The sequence below is a fragment of the Panthera pardus genome, unplaced genomic scaffold (genome assembly GCF_024362965.1).
Source record: "Panthera pardus isolate Hobbes unplaced genomic scaffold, ASM2436296v1 HiC_scaffold_2, whole genome shotgun sequence".
Lineage (NCBI taxonomy): Eukaryota > Metazoa > Chordata > Mammalia > Carnivora > Felidae > Panthera > Panthera pardus.
This window is the reverse complement of record NW_026526765.1, coordinates 83469545-83480837: the sequence shown is the minus strand read 5'-3', so window position 1 is coordinate 83480837 and position 11293 is coordinate 83469545.

Below are 11293 nucleotides of genomic sequence, written 5' to 3'. Positions count from 1 at the left end.
TTCTGAACTCCGAACTTTCCAGATTCTAAGGTTCATATAATGCATATACTGCATATTATATTCAGGGAACGGAGAGTACCCTAAAATCAAACCCATTAATAATTTGGCAGTGAAAAATGTGAATATTCATATTTGGTGAGATAAATACATATCATACGTAAGACAATCAAGCTCAGGGAAGGTTTTGGACCAAACAGGTTTGACAGAAAGGAACAGAACTTTTTGTTTTCAGAAACAAATCTATATTTTAAGTTAATATTTTTTTCTTTTATTCCTATCACATATAATTTTATTAACAGCCAACTAAAATGTTTAATAATGATTGAATTGTGTTGGCAAAGGATGGGTGATTCACTGAGCACCCACTAGGTGCTGAGGACTATTCTAGGCTCTGTATCCGCTGAACAAAGCAGATCAAAGTCCTGCTGTCATGGAGCTTGCTTATATTCTGGGGAAGGTGGGGGTAGGGACAGATAATAAACAAACAAGCAAATGAAAATACAATCTGAGATCTAGTGGTTAAAAATGCAATGAAAAAAGATAATAATAAACCAAAGAAAAGGCCTAACGAGTGACAGAGGGTGGAGGGATGGCCAAGGAAAGCCTTTCTGGGGAGGCAGAACTTGAATGGAGATGAAAGGCACAATTGAGCCAGCCTTGTGACTTTCTGCAAGAAGAGTATTGCAGGCTGAGGAGACAGCAAGCGCAAAGTCAAGGGTAAGGCAGAGAGAGGGTAGGGTGTTGTTTGAGGATTCCAGTGTGGTAGAGTAGCCTGATGGACTGAGACAAGGGAAGTGAAGTCAGAAGAAAAACGTAGGATGTAGGCATGGTTCTAAAAATTCAAAAAAGATGGGATGGGACAGGTGACCAGAGCCACCATTGACCACAGATGACAGGAGGCAGATACCCAGACAATGACGGTGAGTAAGAGTTATGAGTCAGGCAGGGAAGAGAATGAGGTCAGCAAGGGGCCGCCATGCTGCCAAAAGGCTGTGCCAAAACTCTAAACAAGCACAGTGGGGCAATGCAGGAAGGCAGGAGAGCAGGCAGCAGAGGGCAGAGCCCGGGTCTTGAGAAGAACAGTGGGACAGAGTGAACAGACACAACTCATGGAGCTGTCAATCAAGGTGAAGCCCTGGCTAAAGGACAAGGAAGAATCCATTGCTCAAAGGTGAGGTCTCAAGCAAAACAGGTCTGGCAACCTGGGGGAAATTAATGCTGAATACTTACTGTCCTCCTAAACAGAGCTGGGATCAGTTCTCCCAGCTGGGGAAGGGCCCAGACAGGCGGGAAGTGGGATCATTACAAACAGGCCCTCCTACTTCTGAATTCATGGGTCAAGTTTCTTAATATTTTACTCTTCCACACACCTAAACAGTCCTAAAACAGTCTTAGAGTGCTAAAACGATCAGAAAAACGCTCTGCATCCACTTATGAACAATGGTATTTGGTAACAAGGGAAGGAAACAGCTGTGGTAGTAATACAGAAAGAAGGATCGATCTTTGGAAAGAGTATGCTGCTCCATAATAGACGAAAATGGGAAGAAAAAAACTTGCCAGGTCAGAAGAATAATGATGTTCCATGACCATTGTTAGTAATGATAGTAAGAAAGTGACCATGGCAATGATCATTAACTTCCATTTACTGAATTTTCATTATTTGCCAGGCACAGTACTAGGCACTTCACATATGCCTTCCAAACCTCACAGCCATGGAGGTATTAGAAGGACAGATAGATGGTGTTATTCTTGTGTTTTTTGCTGGCTGCTGGAACTTTGAGTGTAGATACAATTAAGAAGTAAGACCCAAGGATCAAACCAATGTTTACTAAAATGCCCGCTTTAATCTTGAAAAACAAAATTAGAAAACTTGACTTGGATTTGCTGTCAAATGAGTTTCTTAATTTATCTCCCCCAAAGGGAATCTTCCTCCACAAACATAAGATCTATTTCTGTCAACTTGGTCCAAAGTAGAAAAAGAAAAAATGGATACCTGCATTCTGCACGAAAGGAAGAGAAAGAGGTCAAATAAACTATTCACTTAATAAATGATTCCTTGTCTCAATGGGAAAAGTGAGAAAGGGACAGGATAAAAGAGAAGGACAAATTACCTCTTTGTATGGAAGAGTGAGGAATAATAAAAATTTTGGTCTTATTATCCATACTTTACAGACTAGCCAACTACAGTTCTAAAGTGTAGATAACTAGTCCGGGTCATAAAGCTAGGAGGAAAAAAGAATTCAGCATTTGAATTCAGGTCAGTCTGACTCAGAAATCCCAACTTTTTGTACTATATCATTTAAGAAATTAACTTATAGGAAAAAAAAATCCTAAAATTTGTATGGAACCACAAAAGATCCTGAATAGGAAAAGTAATCCCAAGAAAGAAGAACAAATCTAGAGGCATCACATGTCCCAACTTCAAACTATATTACAAAGCTCTAGTGATCAAAACAGTATGGTACTGACATTAAAAATAGACACAGATCAATGGAATCGAATCAAGAGTACAGAAATATTCATACATATATGTTCAACTAATATTTGACAGGAGAGCCAAGAATAGTCAATAGAGAAAAGGGTTTCTTCCATAATGGTGCTGGGAAAATTGGATATTCACATGTAAAATAATGAAACTAGACCCCTATCTTATACCACTCACAAAGAATAACTAGATATGGACTAAAGACTTAAATGCAAGACTGAAACCATAAAACTCCTAAAAAAAATAAGAAAAAATCTTCTTGACATTAATCTCGGCAATGATTTTTGGATATGACACCTACAGCACAAGCAACAAAATAAAAAATAAATACATTGGAGTACATCAGAGTAAATAGCTTCTGCAAAGCAAAAGAAACAATCAACAAAATGAACAGGAAACCTACAGAATGGAAGAAAATATTTGCAAACCATACATCTTGGTAAGGGGTTAGTATCTAAAATATATAAGGAACTCGTATAACTGAATAGCAAAAACAAAACAAAAAATCCAATCTAAAAATGAGCAGCGGATATGAATAGACATTTTTCCAAAGAAGATACGCAGATGGCCAACAGGTACATGAAAAGGTGCTCAACATCACTAACCATTAAGGAAATGCAACTCAAAACCACAATAAGATATAACCTCACACCTCTTAGAATGGCTATCACCATCACCAAAAAGATAAGAGATAATAAGTGTTAGCAAGGATGTGGAGAAAAGGGATCCCTTATACATTGTTGGTGGAATGTAAATTGGTACAGCCGCTGTGGCAAACAGTATGGAGATTCCTGAAAAAATTAAAAATACAACTACCACATGATGCAGCAACTCCACTTCTGGGTACACATACAAAGGAAATGTAAGTATCCCAAAGAAATATCTGCACCCTCACATTCACTGTCGCTTTACTTACAGTAGCCAAGACATGGAAACAACCTAAGTGTCTATCAAGAGGTGAATGGATAAAGAAAATGTCATGTATAGATGTAATGAAATATCATTTGGCCATAAAAAAGAAGGAAATCCTGCCATTTTTCACAATGTGAATGGGCTTTGTGGGCATTATTCCATTATATCGCTTTATTTCAAGTGAATTAAGTCAAAGACAAATACTCTATGATCTCCCTTCTATAGGGAATCTAAAACAACAGGGTGTCTGGGTGGCTCAGTCAGTTAAGTGTCCAATTTGTGATTTCAGCTCAGGTCATTATCTCATGGCTCATGAGTTTGAGCCAAACATAGGGCTCTGTGCTGATGGTACAAAGTCTGCTTAGGATTCTCTCTCTCTCTCCCTCTCTCTCTCTTCCCCTCCCCTGTTTGTTCACTCTCTCTCTCTCTCTCTCTCTCTCTCTCAAAATAAATAAACTTTAAAAAATAAATAAAATTCTAATTTTTTTAAATTTAAAAAACTGAATCTATGGAAAAAGAGAACAGATTGGTGGTTGCCAGAGACAGGGGATGAAGGGTATGGATTTAAATAGAGATGGTCAAAATGTACGACTTCCAGTCATAATAAAAATAAATTATGGGGATGTAATGTATGCATGGTGATACAGTTAAAAATACTGTATTATATGTTTGAAAGTTGCTAAAAGAATAAATCTTAAAAGTTCTCATCACAAGAAAAAAAATGTCTATAACTATATGAAGTGAAGGATGTTTAACTAAACTCGTGGTACTCATTTCACAATTTACACATAGATCATGTTGTACACCTTAAACTTGTACAATGTTATATGGCAATTATATCTCAATAAAACTGGAAAAAATCAAAATTTAAAAGGATATTAACTTATATTTTTATTTCTTACAAAAGTAACATAGGATCACTGTACAGAATACATACAAATTGGGGCACCTGGGTGGCTCAGTTGGTTAAGTGTCAGACTTCGGTTCAGGTCATGATCTCACAGTTCGTGAGTTCGAGCCCCGCATCAGGCTCTGTGCTGACAGCTCAGGGCCTGCAGCCTGCTTCAGATTCTGTGTCTCCCTCTTCTCTCTTCCCCTCCCCCACTCATGTTCTGTCTCTCACTCTCTCAAAAATAACATTAAAAGAAATTTTTTTAAAGAAGAATACACACAAATTAAGAAAAAGAAAATTAAGAACATCCATAATCACCCATACCCTCTGTGAATACTTTGGTAGAGAGCTTTCCAGCCTTTAAATTAGATGTCCTATCTGTGATCAGGCTTGAACTAGGTTATTACCAGGAAATTTCTGAGGGAGTTGGATGATAAGAATTGTCAGGGTGACAGGGCTCAGGACTCAAGAGAATAAAGCTAGTAAGTAGTTCCTACAGACTCCTGAGACACACCAGTCTTCAACATCTGTCTACCAGAAGTCAGCTCTCACCTCAGCAAAGCCAGAATCCAATGCCCTCTCGTGTTTGCTCCACCTGGATATCTGACTGAGGTCCCTCCCTTCCTCTGGCACCTGAAGTCGGAAAGCTGCCTCATCCATCATAGTCCTTTTTGTTTCCAAGGCCTCATACCTGTGCTCTTGCTCCTTGGCCATTCCTCCTCATCTCCCCAGATGACTGGTTGCTGGCAATTGCCTACTTTTGGACTACTTCCTGATTTGGACATCTGGAATTGAAGGCTCCCCTTGTCTTAAATGTTTACCTGGCTTCCAGCTCACTGCTTGCTTTAATTCTCATTCTTTTGTTGCTTCCATGGATAATTCTAATACCTGGCTTTCAGAACTAGCACATTCCCATTCCAGCCTGCTATTTCTCAAAACCAGGTTTTACCCAGAGTCTACCCCTTCCTTGAAGGTACCTACCATCTATCCACACTTTTATCCAGATCTGGATTTCACATTCCCAATGCCCATTCAACACCCGTAATCAACAGCTATTAATGTCCCCAGATAGATCCCACTCTTTCCCATTTTTTACCAACAGCCTGATTAGAAACAAAGGATTGAAGACCTTTCCAAACTCATATAGCTTATACAGTAATTTGTTCTTACTGGAAAGTGGCATCTGTTGCCTATCACCAAAAGGTGAAGTCAGACCACTGCTTCCCACTGCATCTTGGTATCTGAGGTGCCAAGGAAAACACAATGCAGTCAGGCACCAGAGGGAACAACATTTTACTCACATAAAGAAGAGACAGAGCAAGCTCAGCTTCATTGGTCCTTCATGGCCATGGTTACTCCTGACAGCTGCAAGGCCATTGGCCTGCAAACACCCATCTGGTGCCATAGAATGAAGGACCCTGTCCCCTCCCCTCACGGAAAAGATATAGCCATATGACACACACACACTAAGCAGAACTAAGGAGTATATACTGAGTCTGAAACAGGAAAAGATGTGCCCACATTAGGCGACCATGTCAACACAGGCTGTGAGGACTCTTTATCTCTTGGTAAGTCAAGTTCCAGGCCCATAGCCCATTCCCCTGCAGATGAGGGCAATTCTAAAGACTACACACAAAAAACTGCCTTTCCCAACAGTCCCACTCTCAGAGCTACTCTACTTAGAAATAGTGTGATCTATAAACATGTTATCATTCCTCTTCAAATAGCAATATAAATGTATCTCATAAGTGCAATATTTTTATAAGATATGGATTTAAAGAATGCTTTCTTCTGAATTCATTTTCAGCACCAACTCTGTGTGATATAGATTCTCTTAAAGTTACCTGAGGCCATATCTTCCCCTCTTCCTGAAAATAAACCACCAACTTGGCATGAGACCATAACTCAAGTGTTTTAGACTGTCATTTACAAGACAATAAACATTAAATGGAATAAATCTTAGTGGAAAAATTAGAATGATCAGAATTAGAATGATTATATTAGAGTCAAATCAGTCAATTAAATTAGAATTACTGATTTGGAAAATTAGCTATAAAAAAAGGTTCGCATCAGTCCCTTCATTTCGAACTTGACTAAAATGTCTACAAGTTTTCTAGAAAGAATTTGAAGAACCAGTCCCTAAGCCCACACCATGACTACATTCATTATGATTACCATGGCAATGAAGAACTCTTCTGTTGGGCATTTCTAGCTAGAAGCAAATAGGTAGCCAATGCACATAGACTGCCCTCCTCCTTCTGAGACATGTTTTCATCCTGACAGCAAGGGAGATTAGACCACAGGATTTCAATCCAAGGGGAAGAGGGGATGAGTCTTGAATTCCCTCACTGTCTAAATGTTCAGATTCATGTGGCTTTGGGATGTGTACCAAAGATTTTAAGAAACTTGGAAAAGCTCATCAAACCACTAGAATGTACTTTATCTTAAATTCACTTTTGAAATCACTTCTGGTAACTTCACAAAACAGGAACATCTTAAAACCTGCTAGGGGCGCCTGGGTGGCGCAGTCGGTTAAGCGTCTGACTTCAGCCAGGTCACGATCTCGCGGTCCGTGAGTTCGAGCCCCGCGTCAGGCTCTGGGCTGATGGCTCGGGGCCTGGAGCCTGTTTCCCATTCTGTGTCTCCCTCTCTCTCTGCCCCTCCCCCGTTCATGCTCTGTCTCTCTCTGTCCCAAAAAAATAAATTAAAAAAAAAAAAAAAAAAAAAAAACGTTGAAAAAAAAACCTGCTATATACAAGTGCATATAATTAGGTAAGTACCAGATTTGTTCAGACTGTAGCAGAATAAATGAATAACATGATTGCACTGAGTAAGCACCTTGCTTATTAAAGCCTTGGTCCCTGAAACATCCCCAGCAGTGTAACTATCTCCAGCATCTAAGTGTTAGCAAGGAGCTAAAAACACAAGTTTCTGAAACCAGTGAAGAATCAAAGATCTTTGAAGTCTAGCAGGAGATTGATTTGTCCTAAGGCACTACTGAATCAAGCTGAAGAAGGACCTCAAGAAATACATTTATCACTACTGCAGTGTTCTTTTTAAGCCACACCCACCCTGACTGAAGAGACAGGCAAAGTGGATCTCTAGAAAATCATATGGTCTTCCAGGCCAGGAAGGTGGCCCTTGTCCCATTATCTAACACCAAAACACCACATTCACACACATAGTGGGGACTGATATAAAAAAGAGGCTCTTTGTGGCACACAAAAAAAGAGAGAGATTGGGGGGGGGGGGGTAGAGAGAGAGACAGAGAGAGAGAGGGAGAGAGAGAGATTTGCTTTTCTTTTTCCTACTTCAAATGTGTGGGATTTTATAGCACAGTGCTAGACCAGCTCAATACCTGATTGAAATAACCCAAGAGGAGGATACAGAGGAAAGGCTGAATTCAGAATGCTCTGTGAGAGTACATCTGTTTTATATGAGACACACAATCTGTCTCATTCCAACCTGCATTTCTGGGTCACTTGAGACATTTAAACTGCACTTATAATTAACAGCTATTTTTAAACAGTGAAAAAATAGAGCACTGGTAAGGTACAAAAGCATTAAAATTGCCCCAGTTTCGCTTTTCAATAGGACACACCACTGCAATATGCTTCAAGATCAAAGAAAGCTCAGAAAAAGAGAGAGCGAGAAAGAGAGAAAGAGAGAGACAGCCCGATCAGTGGGGATAAATTGTTCCCATTATGATGGTGTAAGAATAGGGTTCTTTCAATTGAAACAATTTAATAACCACATTCATTACATTGGTGTCCACTTGGTTTTATCTGAGCAGTTTTTGCATAACTGGGGAGCAAGTTCAATTGAGCTTATTCTCTAGAAATTAAGATGTGCAGGGTTTGACATTCAGAAATTAAGCACTAATAGTCGACCAGGCAGTTGTCTTGAGATTCCCTCTGGATGTAGTGAGATCTGCCTACCACTAATTATGTCAAATGCAAATGCATTCTGTACAAGACCTGCCCCAAATTTTCATCAGCTCATTTTAAAGCAGTTAAGGTTATATTAGGGTGATGATGGGACAGCAGAGTCTCTTCCTTGGAATATGTTTACAGAATCACTTTGCAGAGCATCGTTTGCATAGTGTAAGTATAGAATTGCCATCTGTAAACTTGTTTTTCCCTCAGCTATCAACAGAAGAAATCTTTCGGAGCACTTTTCTAATATTCTGTGACATCAAGGCAACCAAACAGAATCATGACAAACACTGGAAGTGCTGATTTGATGAACAAGGGGATCATTGATTTTGGAGGGGAAAAAATGACTAATTTTCCAGGGTTCACTTCAACCGTGGATAGCTATATACTAGAAAAAGTGTTGCATTTTGCCAACTAGTTTTCCTGAGAATGGTTACATTTGCCAGTTCTCAACTGCCCTATGGGGCATCGTGTGTCATTTGAAGTGCAGTTTATCCTAAAGAGCTATTTAAAAAGATATTAGGAATGGAACAGTAGAAATGCATAGAGGGGAAAGCCCAAGGTTTGCATATCTTGTAGGAGGAATATACAATCCATTCCTGTCCGCTACCGTCACTAGGCGCTAAATCGTAGACAGGAACATTTAAAAGACATTTCCCAGTGTACATTCAATCCTTCTTTGTTTTCTTACTGCTGCCAAACAAGGCAGAGAAGAGAACTGCTGAAACATTCATTGGGTGGCAACTTCCTAACAGTGGCACTTCTTCTTTCCTTCTTTTTTCCAGAAGACAAAGTGTAAAAACTAAGAAGTCACCCTTACCTCCACAAAAGCTTTTAAATAATGGCTTTTCCAGGAGCAACTGCACTTCTCTCACCAGACCATTTCCCCAGATGGGATGTGCAATATAAAACCACCATAGATTGGCTTATTGAGGAAAGGAGATAGACTTGTACAAATCACTGGAAAGATAAATAAGCTATAGAGATCAATAAATAAAAGCCAGGAGGAAAAAAAAATCAAACTCCGGCATTCCAGACCAATTAGGATGTTATTTACTGCCCATGTGATTGTAACTTCGATGCTCTCCTTCCTTGTTTTCACACCATAGGCATTTGTTTTGCTGAGAGAAAGATATATAACTGATGTGTAAATAGAAAATGATATAGATAGATTTTATGTCCCATAAAACTGTTAATCTGTGCTCCACATTAAATATAAAGTACATTTTTTATTTAGACACTGCACTGGTATAATTAAAATAAAGTATGCTAGCTTTATTTTTTCAGTAAGTCATTTCCAACCATAGAGATCAAATAACAGTGCAACAGCAGCATGAAATGTGGTTCTAATAGCCTGAGACCACATTTCCCGAAACTAAAACATGGGAGATAATAGTGTGAAGGTACAAATTAAATGCAAATAAAACAGATTCCCCATTGTTGCTAATCCCTGTATTGGGTTTCAATGGGGAAATTTCACTGTAGTGTTTAACTTCTTTGTATAGTAATCATTGACATGCTATCGGCTACATTTTGAGATCATTGATGGAAACTATCAGTAAAAGATACTACCTACCCACCTTTCAGGAAGAGAATGGAAGTGGCCTGGACAAAATTAAATAAAAATATACTTCCCAGACTGCCTCCAGGACACTTACGGCAGTTGGCAAACATTTACTGACTTGTTTCCTAGTTGATGTACATTTTTGCGGCAACCTACTTTTCATTCGCCAGTAGACGGTCTTTTTGATTTCCGAGGTGTGTCAGCATGTCTTAGCAAGATTCCACTTTTGAGGGTGACTGCTCTAAAAACATCTCACATTTTAACACGAAGGGACTTACAGAGTCTGCTTGTGTTACAATTTCTGGTTTTCCTACATTGTAATAAGCCTATATGGCATTGAGATCAATGCTGGTATAGTGCAGATGATTTCAGAGTCAGAAACTATGATTTAAAATGAACTTAGCAGAATCACGCTTTGTTTCTCTCAACCCAGTTTCACATGGACCTTGCCCCTAAAGTTTAAAATGGCCACTGAGCCCCTGGCTTCTTGGGATTTTCAACTGTGCTGACCTGAGTAGCTGTTTGATGAGATATGGCCTTATTCTAGTGCTTCTGGTGAATAATCTCTTTCCAGCCTTTTATAAAGTGGCACTTGTCTTGTAATTCTGTAATTGGTAGCTCTCAACTTTCAGGTAACTTTCTGGTATGTTACATTCTATACTGTTACACTCGGTAAGAACAAACAGCAGTAATAGTGTAAGTGAAACAAATAAATAAATTTCCTCCTCACTTCCAAAAACTACCAGAGACCAACCAAAAGTCTCTGCAGTCCCTTCCTCACTTTGAAGACTTACATTCTGAAAGAATAAAGAGCCACATTTACACGAGTTAATCCAAACTTCATCCTTTTTCCTTCTTCTCCAAAATAAGGGGCACACAAGATGCACTGGGGTGCAAAGAAACCATTAGGAGATCCATTTTACTTATTTATATACTAAAAAGAAATCCATCGTTTCTAATAGTATATATACTATTAATAAAAATAATAGTAGGATGGTTTAGAAGGAAATGTACATATTTTGGGTTACATAATCAAAAGTTTAAAACTATTTTCATGCATCATTTTAAAAGTTTGGGAACTGCAACTAACTCTCCAAATACTTGTATGAGAAAGAACTCTCAGAGATTCCCTGTGGTAGGCAGATTAACGCCATCAACTCCCTCTCCCCATCAAAGATGTTCAAGTCCCAATATCCAGAATCGGTAAATATAGATTACCTGACAAAAGAGATATTTAAGACGTGTTTTAAGATACGGACCCTGAGATGGGGCGATTATCCTGGATTCTCTGGGTGGGCCCAATCTAATCATATGATTCCTCAAAGGTATATAACATTTTCCAGCTGCAGTCAGAGAAAGAGAAAAGTGATAGTGGAAAAGAGTCAGATAGATGCCATGTGAGAAGGATTTGACTCACCACTATTTTGAAGAAACTGCTAGATTTGAAAAAAAAAAACTGCTAGTTTTGAGGAAGAGGCCAGAAGTCAAGGAAAGCAGGTGGTATC